The following is a 19,032-nucleotide window of genomic DNA, read 5'->3' on the forward strand; positions in this document are numbered from 1 at the left end:
TAGGGCCAATCAGGGCAGGAATGGGCTTTGCTTGGCCCTGTAGGGCTTAGGTCTGGGGACAATAATCCTTGGCCCTGAACTAGGTCAGGGCGGGAATGGGCTCAAATTAGAACATATAGGGCTGGGCTTGGAATTGCAAAAGCCCGGCCCAGCCCGGCTCTGTTGCAGCCCTAAAAGGCGGCGGTGAATTTGTGAGGCTTGAAAGGCATCACCTTGAATTCATAATGCCCATATTGAGTCCTAAAAACCATTTTGCACGTGCCGCTAGCCTTTACCCTAAATTGATGGTAACCAGACCTCAAATCTATTTTGGAAAACATTGTTGCACCCATCAATTGATCAAACAATCATTAATCCTTGGCGAGGGTACTTGTTCTTGATCATCAACTTGTTCAATTCTCAGTAGTCTATACAAAATCGCATGCAACCATCCTTCTTCTTCACAAACATTGGGGCACCCAAGGATACACACTAGGCTAGATAAAACCTTTCCCTAGAAGCTCATTCAATTGACTTTGAAACTTTTTCAACTTTGTAGGTGCCATCCTATATTGAGCTTTCGATACAGGATATGCTCCAAGAATCAAATCTATAGCAAACTCCAACCCTTTTATAGGAGGTAAACCAAGTAATTCTTCAGGAAAAATGTCTGAAGTTCTTCAGTACTTCAATACTCTCAATTGGATTTACTTCCTCATTCTTTAATTCCAAAGAGCCATTAAGCTTAGCTCCACCAACCATTTCCTTGACTTGTAGTGCCATTGCTAAGGTCTTCACACAAGGTTTCCCTAAATCACCTTGGAATTCAAATGTGAAGGCACCTTCAAGATAGAATTGCACCTTCTTCTCAGAGCAAGAGATAACCGCCTTGTGAGTGGTCAACCATCCTTAGCATCACGTTGTAGTCCTCAGGTCCAACTTCACAAGATGGGCATCTAACTCTTTACCTTTTATAGACACTTGTAGGGGTGTCAACGGTGTGGTTTGGGGCTGGGCCTAACGGTTTCGGGCGGAAAAACACCTAGCCCAAACACGGCCCATTAGCAAAATAACGGTTTTGGGCCAGTTTCGGTTTGGTGCAGTTTGGGTTCGGGCTAACTAACGGTTTGGATTCGGGTTGATTAACGGTTTATGGTGTGTACGAAAAAGAACAAGAAGAAACAATTGAGCATCCTACAACAAAAGCGAAAATTATATGGAAAGCAAAGTTTCTATTGGTCAATTTCCATTAAAAAAAACCCACCCATTCTATAGAAATCAATAACTTGATATTAAGTAATAAAATGACTATTTGATCTTTGAATTCATGCTTAATTTTTTTAATTGTCAATACCAACTACTTAATGGTAATATAATAATTCAAATACTATTTAATGTAAAATTACAAAACAAGATACAACGGGTTGCGGTTCGGTTTCGGGTTCGTGCAGGCTCCACAACCCTCAACCCAATTATGGCCCATTAAGGTTCGGTTTGGGCCGGTTCGGGCTATAATGGGCAGGTGCGTTTCGGTTTCAACGGTTCGGGCTATAAATTGATACCCCTAGACACTTGGCAAGGCCCTACTATCTCATCAAGCTTAAATACCAATCAGGTAGGAGTACTAACCACAGGTCCTTGGCTCAACTTCCTAGGTGAAAATGGGATGCATCTCGCAAAAGAAGATGCAATAAATGAATGGGGTACTCTGGTATCAAATAACACAAAAGCGGGAACTAAGGCAACTAAAAGTGTACCTGTCACTACTTCGTGACTCTGATCAGTCTCAGTTCCAGTGAGGCTGTGCACCTTTCCTGCTAGGAGAGCCTATGTTGGCTTTACTATTGTTGTTGACTGCTGGTTCAACATCTGAGGACAAGTCTTGGAATAATCTCCGCTCGACCACAATGACAATAGGGTAACCTCTTTTTGACCCATTGCTACTGTAGGAGTTGCCGGCCTATGAGAGATAGGATGGAGGTTTGCATATTGGAACCATCAATTGAGGAGCACCAACTGGGCATATCGCACCATTGTTGTTTCCATATCCATATCCCGCACCCCTAGGTAGATAAGACAAAGTGGGCTATGGTGTAGGTCTCCTAAACTTCCTATAGTCGATGACTGGACTACTTGGTTATAACTCTCAATGGGTTGAATAGAGAAGTAAGCCGAATTGATGGTCTACATCCTTTGTAAAATTTCTTTGGTTTCTCTAAATCCATTTTCATCAAACTTGGAGCAAAGAAAAAGATTTCCTCAAACTTTTGTTGGTACTTAGGTATCAACATTGAGCCTTAATGCAATGCCTTAAACTCCAACTCTTCCACATCCTTCAAGGTCTCAAAGAAGTAATTCTTGCTAAAGGCATCTATAAAAATATCCTAAGTAACTTCTTGATGTTGAGCTGCCAAGATAGGTTAGGTACCATTCCATCAAACATCGGCTTCATGCAAGTTTTGCTCCACACACAATATCTTTTGGGCCTCCTTACATTGCTAGTACCAAAAGGCTTTCTCCATCTCTCTCAACCACTTGCTAGGCTGTAGAGTGTCCTTTGTTACTCCATTGAAGATGGAAACTTGGAGATTCAAGATATACTCCATCAGCTTGGTGTGGGGTCCCAAACCATAATTACCACATTTGCTTCAATTGTAGATGTCCTAGCTCCATTGGTATATGAGGGAGCCACATACGTGACATTGTGCGTTGTCATAAGTCCTTGCATCATATTGTTGAATTGGGCTTCTTGTTGTTGCATCATGTTCCCCATGATGTTCAAAATGTCTTGAGTGGTCACCACGGGAGAAGCATTTGGGGGGACACCACCTTGTTGGGGTTGTTGGGCTCCCATTGGAGGTAGAGGAGTTTCACTTTCATTTACTTGATTGAAACTTCCGGCATGACCATTGTCCACACTCCTATTTCTCATATTCACCATCCTAAAATGCCAACAAAATTCCACCATTTAACCCCATTCAAAAACTCAATATTTAATATCCAAAAGCATGTACAAGTTCAAAGAAATGCACCAAACAACCAACATGCATAAAAAATCCAAAAGCCAAAGTCCAAACTACCAAATATTATTCAGGGGACCGGTTTGTCAGTGGCGGTCTGCCACCGGTCAACCTCCTCAATCAATCGCCCCTCTTTTGTGATCAAAATATTTACTAGAAGAAGGTGGCTGAGACTAGGTGTTCAGTCAGTCTCTAGGGACAGTTTGACCGCCTCAGTCAGACCGCCCCACCCAAAATGACACAAAACCCACTGGAGGTCGACCATGGTGAACACCTAGTTGCTTGCATGGGCTTGGTCCATTTAAGCGACCACCCTTTCATTTTTCATTTGCAACACTTCTAACCTGCTTCCTAGCTCTAAAGAGAAAATCCACCTTGTTTCTTGGTGGATTTTGAGCCTTCAAATCACTTCTTCATCAAGTTTTACGTAGATTTGCCATGAAATCATAGTAACCAACCCATTTTTCTCAGATTTGCTTAGTTTCATCTCAGATCTGCCCATTTTCAAATCCTACTTTGAGAAACCTAGGTTTTGGTGAAAACTTGGGTTTCCCAAGATTTCTTTGGTGATATACATGCTTTAGAACATAGATCTACACATTTCTCTTCACATCTGCTCAATTTTTCTATGGATCACATATTTTCTTCATTCCTCTTATCCTTTTCTTTTTCTTTAATAGATTCACCCATGGCTCACCATGGAAGTAGACGTGCAATGATGGGAAAAAGTAGGCATGGAAGAGGTTGTGGACAAGGCGTCGAAAACCCATATATATTCGGCACAGAGGAGGCAAAGCTCATTTATCATCACCATTTTAGAAACTCTCCCATTAAGTATGGTAGGCTGGCTGATGTGGATGATGTGGTAGACTTTAAGGTAGCAAAGAGGTTTCATGCCTTATGATAGGATCATAGGACTGCATACTTCACATGGATGAGCCCTCCTATCGATAGCTAATCAAGTATTTCTACAGCAATATGACTTACACTCTTGATCCAATTGGTAATGATGATTGGCGCCTTTCTATCTCTATTAGGGTGAGGAACACCTTCGTCGACTTGTCTACTCAGACTCTAGCATGGATTCCAGACATGACCCATGTCCCTAAAGAGAGGAGGTGGATCCCACTAGGCAGCATGTCCGAGGATGGTCTGCACTAGACCAAGCTCTTCCTCATCTTCTCTATGCTTTGTAATTGGGATTGCATGGGGGTCCAAAAAGGCAGGTATATGATTCCATCCACTAGATTTACTTCTTGCATTGTGAGCAAGAAAATTGTGCCTAAAGGAGGGCACTAGGATGAAATTTCATTGATGCAAGCTTTTGTCACTTTTGCACTCTACGTGGGTTATCCGGTAGATTTGGCGTACATTATCCAAAACGCCATGATTTATAGGGCAGAAACACCTAGAGTGGCGAGCCTTGCCTTTGGGGGTCTCTTGACCCGAGTCTTCAAGGACTTTAAGTTTGATCTGAGTAACACAAAGAAGCTAATAGACGGGAGTGGGGGACCACATTGGCAGGAGGCTTATGGAGGGTCCATGGAGGGTCCAACTCACCTTATCTTTCATATGGGCTCCATGGAGGGTCCAATTAACTCACCTGCTTACTTGGGGAGAGAGAGTAGCGGGAGGTCATGGTCAAGACCAAGGGGAGGATCAGCCTCTCCGATAGGTGGAGGTGGACGAGTCATCTCATGCTCAGGCTGCACCACGTCTAGCTATTGGTGCACCTATGGAGATCGTCCCATAGAGTGTACTGCTTGCTCAACTACGGAGGATCAAGTCCCACCAAATCTAGATGGGCTTCCGTCTACGCGACATAGAGATTTTCCATATTAAGATGGACACCCTCCCAGTGTCAGATGGCCACTCAGATTCATGATATCAGGGAGGGGGCAGCCCGGTGGGACATTGTCATTCGTCATCACATGCCACCACCATAGAGCCACTAGATGCCTTAGCTAGTCTTACACTCTTATTAGTACTTGTTGTTGTCTTTTAGTTATGTGTGCTATGTGACTATGTTATGCGTGTGTTATCACGCTTTGACTTCAGTTTGTATGAACTTTAGCAATTTTGCTACTGTCATGCGCCATTAATGCTCACGACAGTCAAGCGAGCCGTCCGATCTAATCGGACGGTTCGCAGCAGCCTCCAAATAAAATATTGTTAATCCTCATTTAATGCTTGGTTGGTGCTGACGGTTCGGTCCATATAGTACCAGGCGGTCCGAGTTGGGTGGTTCGAGTGATATTGGGTAAGTGAAGTATTGGTATTCCATACCAAATAGTTAATACGTTGTATATACGATTTGAAAAATCACAAATACTTTTTCAAAATTTCGTCAAAAGCGGGTTAAGATAAACTCGTTCATTTCAAAATCAAAATTAGCCCCAAATCCATCAATTTTACTCGCAGTCCCAGAGGAGAAGACGAAGATGACGAGCAGCATCCCAGAGGAGAAGAAGAAGACGACGAAGCTTCATTCCAAGGTTCTTGAAGAAGAAGAAGAAGCAAACCTAAAAGCTTCCCAGTTGTAATCAAAGCTGAAGAGTTATAGGAATTAGAAAAAACTTCAGTGACTCCAACATGATCAGTGCCTTTGGTGAGTTTCTGCAATTACTGCTCCTTGACTTTGAGTTTGTCTTCTCACAAATCGCAACCATAAAAAAGGTCCCACGCTTACGCAATTTGAGAGGTGGTCTTTAATCCAAACCCACACGGAAGATAGGGAGCTCTTTATCTACCTAACAGTCTAGCTTTCTCCCTCCAAGCCAACCAACAGATCCCCTTCTTCCCAGGTAATCTCAATTTCTTTCTTCTTTTGAATCGAACTTTTACTTCTTAATCGATAAAGCTTTCCTTTTGAGTTTTATTTTATTTTGTTAGTGTACTGAAAATCTGAAGTACAAACCACTCAATCTTTGATTTTTTCCTTCTAAACTTTTTATTTTTGGAGAACCCTTTAAGATGGTCAGATATTGAATGAGTTCTCTCTTAATCTCCTACCCTTTTGGCTGGAAAGGGGAAAAAAGAACAATCTACCTTTTGGGTATGTGTTTTTGGTGTTATTTCTCTGCTTTCTTGTGGTATTTGTGTATTCATATGTTGTTTCAGTATAGTAGAAAGACTTGTTGTCTTGTCAATATCATATTTGAACTATTGCCCGGCTGCTTTTGGTTGGGATTTGTTTTTTCGTGGTATGAATCTCGAAGTGGAATAGCCCCATTTTCCCCCCTTATTGCTTTTGTCAAGGATAAAGACTAGAGTTTGTTGTAAATTCAAATTCAAACAAATCATACGAGACCTGGACTTGTGTTATTTAGTCTTTGTACCTTGATAGGATTGTGAGAGACTAAGTATTATAAATAGATAACTCTTCTTCCTGGATCAATCAGCGGGAGGAGTTTCCGAAACAGAGTTCTATTCACATAGCTGCTATCTTCGAAGGTTTAGCTCTGGAACTCCTATATAAGATTTATTGTTCTTTTCATGAGCTATAGTTACCAAATCCTTATACCCTGTTTGCCGAGTTGCTAGTTTTTGGTGTTTGATATTCTTCCTGAATTTGGGGATGAGAACGTCTTCTGAATACCTGTTGACTTAAATGTTGTCCTGGATTCTATGATATAAACTAAATCTTGGCAGATAGCCTATACATTTGTATTGAGATCAATTATGAATCTTATTGGTGCCCATATGATCATAGTTATCAAGGCATCCAAACTCTTGCTTCTTGGACCCTCTCCACTGCCATTGTCACTTTGCCTGCCACCTTGACAACTATGCCCATGATTTTGTCTTTATACTCCCTCAGTGATAGAGTCGTATGTCTATTGGTCAGTTTTAGAATGGTCTTGTTGCCAGAACTGACAATATGTAAATTAATGAAAAAGGATCCATGATGCTTAAATGGCTTAACCAAAATGAGATTGTACTAGTTGGATTTTAACTAATTTTCGCTGCAGGCATAATGAGTGTGAGATTCAGGCTTTTGTTTGTTCTTGTACTGGCCATCAGCTCCACTTGGGTAGATGCTAGGGCCATAATGATCTCTGATCTTTCAGGTATGCCTTCAAGCTCACTAGTGTGTTTTTCATCTTTTGTTCAAGAAGGTTTCAACTTCCAAGTTCATGCATCATCTTTAGTCTTCTTGTTTGTTTATTCTTCTTGCATTGAATCAAGAGAAAATAATGAGGGACAGAATAGAGAGAATAAGGTTAAATAAGATAGGGAAAAGAAGGGGAAATCTGAGAAGAACTAGACTTGAAGAAGGGGAGGAGGGAGAAGAACACTCATAAGAAGAAAAATAAGAAGAGGAGAGACAGAGGGGCTGCAAACACACAAAGCTAAAGCTTCAATTCATTTATTTTATTCCATCCTCAATAAGCTGATTACAAGTGCTTAAATAGTAAAAGAGACATTCTTCAATACAAAACAACTATAATAGGACTCTTGGTAATTTAAAAGTAGCTTACAAAAAGAAAAGAAGAGTCACCATATGGCAAAGTCAGTTAATCTACGGGTGCAAGAAGCTCACATTCATATGGTATTCTCTTGTCATTGCCAATGTCCTGTTGTGCTAACGAAAATAGTCTATGAATTCTGAAATCTTTGTAGTTGTCACAGAATGTAGGTAATTCAAGGCTTTTTAAAGTTTTTTTATATTTTATTTTTACTTTTATTCTTTCCTCCCTCATATTTTTTATTTTTGGGGGGTGGGGGGTGGGTTGAAACGAAGGGGACAAGGCATCATCTAGGCATCAACAAAGTGCCTGGACACCTAGGTGATGTCTTGCAGCTGTCAAACATCGACGGCAGCAAGCTGGATACTTCTAATTTGATCACATAATCTGATAGAAGTTTGTAGAACCATCTATATTTTCCTTTTACTTGAAAGATTTTTTTTTCTCAGTATACTAACTCTGAATTTTGTACCTTTCTGGTATTTGCAGTTGATTGATTGTCTGATGGATACCAGTTCCTCAGTTCGATATCAAGTTAGAAAGATCTTTCAGTTAATGAAGTTGCCTGAATCTGGAGATGTTTGCATCATTAAATCACAGCCTATTATCCAAATTGGAAAAATACCCACAGGTGTGATGATGTGTTGCTTTTTCTATGCCATCTCTTCTTGTAGCATGCTACCATCTTGGCTAATGGTTTGACTCTTGGTTCTTTTGCTTGTCTCATTTTCTTTTCATGTCTTCATTGTGGCCATTGCAAATTTTAGTACAGAAAGTCACACCATTAGATACTCTCCTTTATGATTTGGTGTTTTCATTGAAAAGTAAGGGGAAAATTTTGGCATATATTTAATAGCATGGTTGTTAGGATCTGGTGGTTTCTTGTGTTTCGGTTTGAGTTATTTTTTTTGCTAAGGGTTAAGCGAAATTCTGTCCTTTTCCCTTCGTTTCCTGCAAATGGTCATCATATATGGGATGCATCTGAAATACAAGTTCTCTAGTATTATAGGCTTGAGATGATCTTCTCATGGAAGAGAATAATTCGGGCTTTATTTGTTTGGCCTTCTTAATGTTTTTGCCTAAAGAAAGTATGCATTTTTTCCATTGCTAGATTAGTCCACTTGTGGTGCGAAGTCAAGTGAGAACATTATGCCAAGTGGAGCTTATGATCAGATGAGAGCTTGCATATCGAAAGGGAACAATGATGCTATCACAGATTCACAATGGTTCTAGGGATGCTGTTATGTCTTGCAAGGTTAGATTGCTAGAGTTTATTGACCTTTTTCCCAACTGTATCAGCCACTTGGGTTTTATCGTTACTAATTGCAACTTTTTCAATGATATGGTGGACGTTCTAAAAGATTGTCTAGATGTTATCCACAAAATCAAAATCAGTAGTATACTACAATAATCTCAAGTTCTAATTTCCTTTTAGATTGGATGCTCGCTTTTGTAATGTGCATTCCTCATTAATAACTCAATGTTTGCCTTGCTGCCTTGGCATCAAATCATTAATCCATTTGTTGTTCATTTGCGTTTTACAAAATCCGTAATTGTCTTTTTCTACTGATTGGTGTTTCTGTTGATGACTGAGAAGCCACCTTGAGATATATCATGACTAGTGATTTTATTTGCTATTGTATGGTGAGCTCCAGGAGGTTCTTGATGGAAAATGTAAGTGTCATCAGTATGCCTTATAAGAAACATGCACAACAGAAAAACTTCTAGCAATGGGACATGGGAATGGGAATTCCATTGTCTTTGTGATTAAGAAAATGTTGAAAGCACTGCCTGGGGTCCTGGAGTTGTGTGGCTTAAAATACCCCATGAACTATCACTTTTTAAGTATATTTCGTTGGTAGTGGATCATTCTTGTAGCCCTCTTCCTCAGGTTGTATTTGGTTGCACAGGTCTGAAGTGCTTACTGACTGCTTATAGCAAAGACTTACGCATAAAGATATTGCTTCTGGTAGGCAACAGTCAGAAAGATTGAATCCTATCTAATTGAGTGTAGACACTCACGGGGTACCAAGTAGAAGTCCTGTTTAATTACCAACTGCTTAACCAAACTTGTATTATTACCATTGCAGATCATGTTTGTCCCTTTCCGCCACCTCTCCTCTCTACGTATCTCTGAAGTTGTCCAACCAAGAACTTCAGCATCCTAAGCATCCCTGAGAAGTTTTCTGGATATTCAAAAAATTATTTAAAAAGTGGGGTGGGTGAAGGGAACTTCTGGTTCTTATCTCACCCCAAATCTGCAAACATGCATCTCTTTAATCAAAAAGAAATTTCACTTAAATCTCCGAACATAACAAAGCCAACCTATCTTAGTTTGAGACAAGGTGCTTATCTGAGGTTGGCATTTTTTTGCTTGTAATTTTATAAAGTAATCATGATTTAATTATAACTAGCTTAATTGACAGTGGTTCTCTTTCATATTCACCATTGCAAATGGGTTATTATGAGTGCTGTTCTTTTTGTGGTCTACCTACTAATATCTACAGCCATCATAAAAATTTGGTTGATGTTGGTTTTCAACCTTTAGAAGCTAAATTATGTTTTTCCTCCAAAAGTATTTATATCTCTACTTTGAACCAATTATTGTTGTTTTCGGTTTTTCATATGAGATTGATAGGTAGTTAAGAAGTGTCATTAAGAAGCTATGTAAAAATATAGATTAAAGAGTGAGCATATTGGAGGTGACTTGCGAATTGCCCCGATCCATGACAACCTCTGAAATTTGTTTGAGATGGTATGGTCATGTTCAGCAAGGTCCTAGGGATGCCTTCCTAAAGATGACTGATATGATTCCTTATGATTGAAGGATCTATAAGAGAGGAGGCAGTTCTAAAATGACTTAAGAGAAGTTTCGAGGAAGGACATGCATATTCAAGGTCTTATACTGAGTGCATTCTTGGAAGAGCCTATTTATGGGCAAGTAGATGTAGATCCCCTGCAGCTAAGGTACTTTTGGAACTTGCTGACTGTGCTTGTTTGCTCCTTGCATCTCTTAATTTTTATTTTCCATCTTTCAAATCTTCAGCTTATTCCATCTCTTTGTTTCCTCCTTTTTGTTAGAAATATGTTTTTCCTACTTTTTAGGGTTTTCGTCCATGTAGCCATCCACATTAAGTTGGGATAGGGCTGATGGAAAACCGGTAGCAGAGGACTTCTTTCCTTAGAGAGAGAGAGAGAGAGAGAGAGAGAGAGAGAGAGAGAGAGAGAGAGAGAGAGAGAGAGAGAGAGGTGTGTGTGTGTGTAAACTCCGGCCTTATCCTAACCCTGACCCGGCCCGGATTTTATACTCTTGCAGGTCCGAAGACCCGTAGTGGTGGTAGAAGAGACCTGTGGGCCCTCTTAGTGGATGATTCGATGCTTGATACAGAGCCTATGGACATTGACAATGATGCCCCTTACTTGAGCACATTGTCAGTGTTGAGTGAAAATCTGCGCATCGATGAAGATTGAATTAGTTGAAGCACTTCCTAGAACCCCGTGATCATTCCGAAGGTATTTTCTGAAACTAGACTTGTTGATTGACTTGTAGGAGAAAACCCCGCTCGATTTGACCCTGTATAGCCTCCCGAATCCACTCCTGAAGTTGCTGTCATGGCTTGGTCGACTGACAGTCGACCAGCCAGTCGACCAAGAGTAATGGAATTCGAATATTCACTAAATCACTTCCCATTTTGCCCTACCTTTTTGGAACTCGTGAATGAGGACCTAAACTAATCATTGGCACTCCAGAGCTCGAGGTTGGACACTCTCTTGGGCTTTTCTTGATGTTTGGGAAGATCTTTGACTCAAATCATTAGTGCTATACATTAATCATCAACTAAAGGTATGATTCCTTCTATTCTTCTTCTAATCTATTCATTTTCTATCAATCTATAATCTTGAGACCATGGTTGAAGTGCTGCAACCTTGCAAACACTTAACCATGAGTTTCCCCCTTTTCAATTCTATGATCCTCCCCCACTCATGCTATGTTATGATTCCATTGAGATTACTAGCACTTCATTACCTTGATTCTTTTCGATTTAACCTATTCTTGATTCAAAACTGATATGTAGATACATGTTAAGCTTAGATTATTATGAAATTAAGTTTTTAACTTGATTCTTAGCATTCACTTGATTGATTTCCATCATCCTTTTCAATTCCAATCAATTCCAATTTGATTCTTGATAATTAACATATAGAACTTAAAATTTCGAACTGGGCATTTCTGATTGGACCGTTGGATCATCATGAAAATTAGTGTGTAGTATCCTCTTACTGTTATAAGCATGCCCTCCAAATTTCGTGTCGATCGGAGCACCGGAAGGTCAGTTTCGGACCAAGTTTCGGTTCTGCCCTGAGGATAACAAGTCTTGGTCGACTGCTTGGTTGATCGATCAATGATCGCTTGGTTGATCGACGATCGACCAGCCAGTCAAGCAAGATATGAGATCACCCTGTTTGTGACCGAATTGATTCGTTTGACCTCCGATTCAATTGCTTTCTTCTCTAATGCTACTTGTATGTTGTCTAGGGTATCAACACTGATTTTTGGGACCATTCTTGGTGATCATTGAATTTATTTACAACTCGATTAAGGTAAGGATGGTCGTTAACTCAAGTATGTTGATTATATCAACATACTTACATTATAAGAACTTGATGGTTATGTTCCTATATGTATTTCTTTGCCATACATGATTACTATATGCTTTCTCATCAGTAGTAGAATGTTACCTATCATTTAGAATATCATGTTCAATTGTACTTTATGATTTTATATATATGATCAATCATGCTATGATATGTCTTACTTATATGATGAATCATTTATTTAGTATGATATGATGAGATTGAGCTTGTGATTGACTACGTATGACTTGGGATTGGGAAGTGTGCTTTCGACACTTCTGTCCTTGGACATCGGAGAGAGTAGTATGGGATATTCTCCGAAGGTGTCCATCGATGCTTTCCCAGGTTGTTGGATGACATGCATAGGATTGTCTAGGTGTATGGTTAGGATATTTTCCTTGTCGTATCAGACCCGAATCAGAAGGTTATTGAGACCGAACGACCCGTGGTAGAGTATGGTTGAAGGGCGCTCAAGACTGGTACCCACTCCGTGAGGGGACTTAAACCATACTGCGGATACCTGAAAGGGGCCATTTATTGGTAGGGTTGCAAATGGATAAACCTGGGCTCACGGGTGCTCAAGACCGGTAACCAACCCATGTGAGGACGTGAGAGCTTCCCGTTTACCATTTGTGGATGACCAATAGGGTTGATGAGTCCGTAGTCCGAGTTGGTTGGTGCCATAGGATACGCTGACTCTAGTGTGAAGGATACGAAACCGAGTTGGTCGGTGCCATAGGGAAAGTATCCGGATCTGACATGATACGACTGAGTAGATGACTTGCATTGGGCTAGGCTTCGCTGCGACATGCGCCAATACTTATACCAATGGTGATGTGAGAGAGTGTTGACTAAATCCCCAACCATGGCTTGATGAGGACCTTACCCAATTACCACGGCAGACCCAAGATATCTTATGATTGAGGGGGAGTGATAGACGACCCACAGAAGTATGGTGCTATGGCTTAAAGCATGTCTACCTTAGAGACTAGCATACTTAAGATCAGAATCATATTTCATCATTGTCTCATGTCATATTGCATCATATTGTGATTTGTATCGAATGAACTGTGTATTATGAAACGACTTGCCTTGCTGAGTTCTTTTGAACTCATTCCTTTCATGCAATTTGTTAGATTATCCTGCAGTTACAGAAGACCTTGATGGCACGTCCTATGACCCGAGCTATGATTCCGCATACTACCCTTCGGGTGATGGCTACGCTGAGAGTCAAGATTGCTCTGCCGAGGAGGATTATGGTTCGTACCAGGGTTAGCCCCACCTTAGTGAGGGAGCGGCCACGTTGGGTTTACTTCATCCACACTTATGAAGAAGAAATTATTAGGATAGAAGAAACCTATATGTAGACCCCATTTCCCTGGATGACTGTAATCATTTGGATATTTTCTCTCTAGTTCTTATGGATTTGTTCTTGACACAGGTTGTAACTTAACTTAATTAACCACTTTTCCGCTATTGCTGAAGGAGTGACTTTTGATCACTCTTTCTCTTTGAGATTACCTCTATGAGAAGTTGACATTTGATATTTCCGCACTCTGATTAATTATCTTTTCTTATTCATTTGATCTATTTATTGCTTACTTTATACATTGATTATATCGTTCATGATTATGTTATCGTGTATGTGGGAGGCATGGCTGCTCGATCTAGATCTTCGAGTTGTAGATCACATCCCGGGTATACCAGATAGGATACCGGCTGGGTGGATGTGACAGAGAGAGAGAGAGAGAGAAGAGGGGGGGGGGGGGGATCTAGGGTTGATACATGCATGGTTAGGCCTTCATTGACTGAATTTTGTAACTGGTCTACCTCATGGACCTAAAAAAGGGGGTGCATTGGTTGAGTACAAAATTCTCATAGTCTTATTTTAGGTCTTTTATTTTAATTGGTTGGATCGGCCTCTCGGTTCAATGAGTTTTATTATTGGGTCAATTTGTGTTAGGTTACCCTACTTAAATTCACATCATGGTGTGGTCTTGCCTTGAAAGTTCTGTTTACATTCAAGTTTTGTTCTCTTGTGATTTTTCATGCTTCCTCTAATAGAAGAGAGCATACCTGGTTAATGAGGCTCCAACAGCCGTGGACTGGGCAAAATTAAAATGTGTGCAGCCTACAATTGCTTTTGCAGAGAAACTATTTCCTAATTATTACTTGTAACATCACTTTGTCACGATTGAGAAACCAAGCAACCTTTACTATGCCAATTAATGCTTCCTATAATTTTTGTTTCTAAATATTTCTAAATTTCAGGAGACATCCCCAAATAAAAAATTTTGGGAATAAAGAGAAAAGGACCATCTTGCAACCCCCAGTGTCTGCCAAAGACTTCATCCAGTTGCCAACTACTTCAGTTGTTGATTTTCTAAATGTTATGTGAATGTTATTTGGAGAGGCTTCAAACAATTGGGTGAAGAATGTGTAATTAATGGGTTTTGAACAATCTTTGTGAACATTTTCTATTTTTTCTTATCTTTTGTTATTTGACTATGGATGTGTTAAATAGATTTGGGGTGTTGGTCCCGAAAGTCTATGAGAAAGGACATCGCTCCGTAGATGATTTGAAGAATGTTGATTCTTTAACAAATGCACAGAAGGGGCTGGGAGTGAAATATTGTGATGATATCATGAAGAAAATTCCACGTCATGAGGTCTATAAATGTGCTGAAGTCAACAGTTCTTTGTCAAAGTTCTTGAAATTCATGTGGCATTTCTAACAATTAGGTAATTTCCATGGAGTAGGTTCAAGAGATGGAATCTCTTTTACAGAGAGTGGAGAAGATGTTTTACTTGGGGGTGAGCACTGTAATAGACTGTATTTGGTTTCTGTCCTAAGAGTTTCTGGATCTATTTTGGGAGTTCTGTGGTGATGATTTGACAACTGACTTTTGAGGTAGTTGTGTTATTTATTTGTTGTCCCTAATGTACAATGACATAAATATAAATGCATCAAAAGTTAAGCTACTTTGATGAATACATTTCATCCCATGTGGAGGATCATACATGACATATATATATATATATATATATATATATATATATATGGAGAGGGGGGGGGAAGGTACATATCTATATATTTGCACATGAATGCTATGTACTTCTATCTGCTTAATGGATGTGACTTTCACATGTTTTTGTAGGTGACTGTCATATGTGGAGGATCATACATACGTGGAAAGGCTACATGTGGTGATCTAGACATTGTTATTACACATCCTGATGGCAAAAGGTAATATATAATTGTATAGAAGCATACCAATCTCCTATTGCAACTCTGTTGTTGTTTATTCCACGCTGTATAATGAACAGGGTCGTTAGATTGTTAATTGTTTCCGATGGTTTCGTTATTTTCTTTCATTCTCTGCCTTTTAAGGGTTTTTTTTTTTTTGGACCTTTCCGATATGGGGTTAGCAAAGAAGACGAGGCATTCAATGTGGAGTTTTCTATAGCCGGTAAGTCTGTCATGTATTATTTCCTCAGCTGCAGATGCATGATATTTGTTGATATATTGTTATAAACAAGTATTTTGCCTTCATATTTCAACATGTAAATAATGAAGTTACAAAATTTTCGAGATTGAGGGCCAATTGGGCTTAAGTTATCAGGCAGTTTCCATGACCTAATGTTTTTGGAACGCTGATCTGCTTTCATGATGACCAGAAGTTAACTTTATCTTATAAGAGGTTGTATAACGGGAACCTTTACAATGTCTAGTTAAGAGAAGTATCTGTTAAAAGTCTAAATACCTTAGATTTATAGACATGCCCATGCCTCCATCTATCTATCTGTTAATTTGACCCAGCCAACTCCTTCCACGCATGGATGTGTGACGGTAGAAAGAATTCTACTTCTCTCCTAGGGTCATACCAGCATTGTGGTTGAGAACTTGAGATGGGTTTCTGGTTGGAGACATGGCTGAACCATAGGTGTGTACTTTCCTTTGTTGGGCTTTCTTGGAAGAACTCAATTTCCTTGTGGCTCATACAGTTGGGCCATGTAAGCATGCCTATCTTAAAGGCTATTAAGGGAAGATTCACCCATGTTTATTGTAGTCCTCATGTATTAGTAATTTAGTACCAAAATTCACTTCTGATTATGTAATAATTATATAGTATCTAGAAGAGAAGTTCCAATGTCGTCGTATTGTTCTGTTGCTTTTGGTTTGGGAAATTTTTTTTTTTTTTCTTATATAAGAAATAAAAGAACCTTTTATGTCTAGTATTTACAAGTATCAGGTATATTGTTTTGAATGACCTGTGGACTTCCTTAATATGATCTTAGTGTTTTGTCTGTTTAGATTTGTGTATACAGTTATTCCACGTGGAAGTGAGAATCTTAAAGGCAATGAAGTAGAGACCATCGTGAAATTTAAGAATGGTTTGATTCAACTCACTTTTTATGTGATTGAACTGGACCATAGATGTGTGTAATGAAGTAGATTTATGGATGGATATATCAAGAATGGAGTTTGGCTTGCATGTGTGTAATGAAGTAAATTTAAGAATGGTTTGATTCAACTCAGGACGAGAATGACGCCAATAATACGACTGTGGTACATTATTCTGTTTCAAATGTGTGCAGGTCATTTATACCATATGATTGTGACACTTCCATTTTCAATTGCAGATTTTATACCATATGTGTGCCGCTTAAATTCATAATTCTTGAAGCTGCAAAAGATAAGAAAAACGTTGGTCAACAAAGCACAAAAGAATATCAACTACCAACAATAGGTACTATGCTGGTGCATTTGTACATGGGGTTGAGGATGAATTCTTGAAGGTAAGAAGATGAAATGTAATGTATCTATGAGTCAACTGCGTTCTGTCATTTTACCCCATCGATCCTTATTCTTCATTGCTATTGTAGTTGAGATAGGAATATCTGGTCTCATATTATCTTACAGCTTGTATTTAGAAAAGTTTGTATTGGATGTGGTTGTGGTGGACATAGTAGGTGGGTAACTAATTTTTTATGGCTTTTGATTTATGTAAAAAAATTATGCTGTATTATGCATAATCTGGTTATATCTCAAGATTACAATTCGCATAATGACCTCAATTTCATGCTCCTTTTTCCATTTTAAATGTGTAATAAGTTTTCCTCAGCTCAAATGAATAGCCATGAGATGCGACTATCAACACTAAATTTGATGTGTTCTTATCATTTTACGTGTAGAATTGCATAAATGAAGCTTTACTTGAATAAATATCCAAACCTAGTCATGATCTTCTTCTTCTCAATTCAATCTACTTTCTGAATTTTAGTTAGATTGTGTGGACTGTTGTGCGAGTACTTTTTTCGTCCAGCATATTGGTGTAGAAGGCTAGGAAATGTCCCAAGGATGTTGTGCACTTGGCGTATGGCATGTCACTGGTGGTTGTCTATTGTGGTAATTGAAGTGACTGGGTGCATTTGTTTTTCCTCTTTGGTATCATTTTCATTTGTGATAAGTTGGTGCACAATTTGTTGTATGTCATACAATAACTTTTTCGTTGTGCATATGTTGAAGGTGCGGAACTCACCTGCATATCTTTGGGAATGCTTACTGTCTTCTCTGGTCAATTTGCGTGTAATGCCTTGACTTTGCTGATGTACATGGTCAATGATGATTCACTAGCTGTTCGGTTGCAAAGTTTGGAAACTATTCAGCATATGGCAAAGTCAGATAATGTACGGGTGCAAGAAGCTCACCTTCATATGGTATTCTCTTGTCATTGACAACGTCCAATGTTAGCCTCGTGCCCAGATACGAAGACTCATTGAATCACACCCCATGAAAGGCACCTCTGCTGATGCTTCTATGCATTTTCTTGTTAACACGTGAGTTGATGCAGGAGCCACACTATGTTCAGGAAACCTTATCACGGAATTATTGTATTGTTTCGTATCCCGGAAGTTACTATAAATAAATTGTCTGACTGAATATACTCCCTCTTTCCATACAACTTATTCCATCCAAACAGAAAAGAAAAGAAAGGAAAAACTTAATCATTTCATTTACCACATGCAAATACGTCACCTGGAATTTATCGAATACTACAAAAAGAAACTAGGACTTCCTATTGAAACACCAACTGTAAGGTAGGTTCCACTATGAGATCTTGGTGGTGGAATTCTTTTTGTTGACACATAAGAGAAACTTGGACCTGTTTCATACCTTTTTTTCATCTTCTTGATAAATCTAAATCCAACTAATCTAAACTAACCCTAATCCCAACCAAGCTTTCCTTCCAAGAGGAGAATTGTTAGTTGGGATTGAGAAGCCGTTAGCTTTGCCTTGTTGTAGCTACTTGAACTTGTATGCCTCATATCAAATGTAAAGCACCTGCTTGGGCCTCCAGATCTGGTCAAAAGGAGAAGAAAGAAATTATCAGAGGACCTTCCAATACCAATAAGAACAAAAGATTATAAATGACCTAATTGAAAACACCTCAAACACTTTCGATGGTCTAAAATTATGAAATCCTACAAATTTAACATTTTAGATGTTTGGGGTCAAATGTACATGAGAAAGGTGATGTAGAGGAAGATGTTGTGTAGAGTATGAAAATTGGATGAGCCAACTGAGAGATGCCTCCTATGTTCTATGTGATCCGCATTTCCTATAAAACTTAAACCAATTCATTTAACATTTTAATTATTTTGTTTCAAATACAGTTTAAATTTAACTTGTCTCCAATGAACAAAGTTAGTAAAGCTGTCGAATGCGATGTCTTTTTGTTTAGAACACACTTTGGAGGAAATGGAAATAATTTGAAATTACGTTCCTTTTTAAACGGAATGATGAAATGGAGTCGTTTCGTTTAAAAAGGAACCATTCCGTTTCGTCTATGAGTTTTATGAAACAGAGTGGTTCTGTTTAAACACAAACCATTCCGCTTCATATATGATGAAACGGAGTCGTTCCG

At 39.1% G+C, this 19,032-nt stretch overlaps 1 long non-coding RNA gene across 6 annotated transcripts; it reads left to right on the forward strand.

The window, feature by feature from the left end:
• Nucleotides 1-5,400: 5,400 nt before the first annotated feature.
• Nucleotides 5,401-13,650, forward strand: LOC149022048 (uncharacterized). Of its 6 annotated transcripts, XR_016172395.1 has the most exons (7): nucleotides 5,401-5,803; nucleotides 6,971-7,069; nucleotides 7,958-8,099; nucleotides 8,580-8,723; nucleotides 10,296-10,435; nucleotides 10,785-10,981; nucleotides 12,006-13,208. It is a non-coding gene; the product is annotated as an uncharacterized LOC149022048 (long non-coding RNA). The 6 variants fall into 6 exon arrangements; XR_016172394.1 differs by lacking the exon at nucleotides 12,006-13,208 and having other exon boundaries at nucleotides 10,785-11,063; XR_016172393.1 differs by lacking the exons at nucleotides 10,296-10,435; nucleotides 10,785-10,981; nucleotides 12,006-13,208 and adding an exon at nucleotides 13,240-13,650.
• The last annotated feature ends 5,382 nt before the right edge of the window (nucleotides 13,651-19,032 follow it).

This window comes from Hakea prostrata, chromosome 3 (assembly GCF_041222555.1).
Source record: "Hakea prostrata isolate BN-2017 chromosome 3, UWA_Hpros_2, whole genome shotgun sequence".
Lineage (NCBI taxonomy): Eukaryota > Viridiplantae > Streptophyta > Magnoliopsida > Proteales > Proteaceae > Hakea > Hakea prostrata.